This window comes from Octodon degus, unplaced genomic scaffold (assembly GCF_000260255.1).
Source record: "Octodon degus isolate 3935 unplaced genomic scaffold, OctDeg1.0 scaffold00062, whole genome shotgun sequence".
NCBI classification, from domain to species: Eukaryota; Metazoa; Chordata; class Mammalia; order Rodentia; family Octodontidae; genus Octodon; species Octodon degus.
In genome coordinates, this window is record NW_004524638.1 from 9,641,237 (window position 1) to 9,643,015 (window position 1,779).

The window sequence follows — 1,779 nt, forward strand, 5'->3', positions numbered from 1 at the left end:
CTCAGGGGATTAAAGCACCCCGGGGGTTTGATCCCCAGGCCTGCCATGCTGGCCCCACCCCCCAGGGCATGCTGAGAGGGCGGTTGAGACTGGGTGTGGTGCTGCACACTGTAATCCCAGCTCTTGGGAGGCTGTAAACAGGAGAATCCCTACCAGTCCTATCTAGTAGTGAGTCCCTGAACACCCTGTAGACCCTTCACAAAAAAAAAAAAAAAAAATGTCATAGAGGTTGAGGGAAGTCCAGGCCTGGGCAGGCCGAAGGAGGTGGGGGAGTCAGGCTGACTAATGCAGCGTGTGCTTTTGCGCTGGCTTCTTTCACCATCAGGGATGTTGACACTGCGGCCCAAATGCTCACAGAGCCCGAGGGCCCCGGGCAGCAGTTCACCTCTGCTGATTTCCTGATTTGGGTGGTTGAGTCACAGATTGTGGGAGGGAGGCTGAGCTCCTGGGAAACATGTCAGATATCGAGGGCGATGGCCTGCTTTCAACAGTTCTTTGAACTGTGCTTATGACATTTCAATAAGCTTTTGATTTAAACAAATATTTTTAGGTAACATGAGGAGAAAGCAATCAGTCAAACCCAGAATCTAGGACATTTGAGACCACTGCGGTGACACAGCAGCAGCAGGGATGCCAAGGGTGTGGACATCCAGACACCGTTCTTTGGCTCTGCATTCTACGATGGCTCTGTGAGAAAGAAAGGGACAGCACGGGGGAGGGGGTCCAAGGGGAGGAAACTGAGGCTCAGGTGTGAAGCAGATCCCTCAGGGGCTCAGTGGTTTGTCCCCCAAGCCTGGGTTCCTGTCTGCAGCCAGGGCTGGGAACGGCTGGGGAGGGCCCTCTCCTGACCATGTGCGGCTCCGTGGGTGGCAGGGGGCGAGGAAGGCAGGCCTGGCTTCTCTGCACCCGAGTGCCTCTGGGCTTCATGGTAGGCAGTAAGTCAGTGCTGTTAGGAGGTGAGCGGTCAGTGCTCCCGAGCTGTAGCCTGCCCGCGTGGGCGGAGAGGACACACAGGTCACAGGGGCTGGTGCCAGCTGCAGCGGAGCCCTGGCCTGTTCGACTTCCAGGAGCGGATGCTGCTCTCTCCTGCCAACCCCGTCAGGGCTTGCAGCAGCAGGAAAACCATACGGTTTCGTTACCCAGTGACCCGAAAAGTGCAATTAAGTTGAAAATTAGTTGGCATAATTAATTAGACAGGTAAATAGCTCCCTGTCAACACCAATCAATCCCTTCTGCATAAAATCAGTGCCAGCAGGGGAGGGAGTTCGCATCTGCTGGCCCGGAGTAGGCCTAGGAGCCCCCCTGTGCCCGCACTTTTGCCCACCCTCAGGCCCTTCCCAGTTGCTTTCGGGGGCAGCCACCCCAGGGTGCCCCCCAACGATTCTATGCTTAGCGCCCCGCGGAATCATGCTTGATTTGCAGGATTTCCAGCCCTTTGAGCTCTTCTGTTTCCGACTGAGTCCAAGGCCTGTTGCTGAGGGTTTCTGGCACGCATGAAAATAATGGGAGTTTTATTTCTGCCTTGTTAATTTGCAGGAGCTCCTTAAAAATGCAGTTCTAGGGGCTGGAGAGATAGCTTGGTGGTCTAAGCGCCTGCCTGGCAAGCGTAAGGACCAGGTTCGATCCCCAGTACCGCATGCCGCTTACCAAACAAAAAATGCAGTGCTAGGGACCAGGAAGATAGCTCAATGGAATTTTGTTTGTTTGTTTGTTTTTGGTGGAACCAGGGATTGAACTCAGGCCCTTGTGCTTGCCAGGCAAGTGCTTGTTCTACTGAGC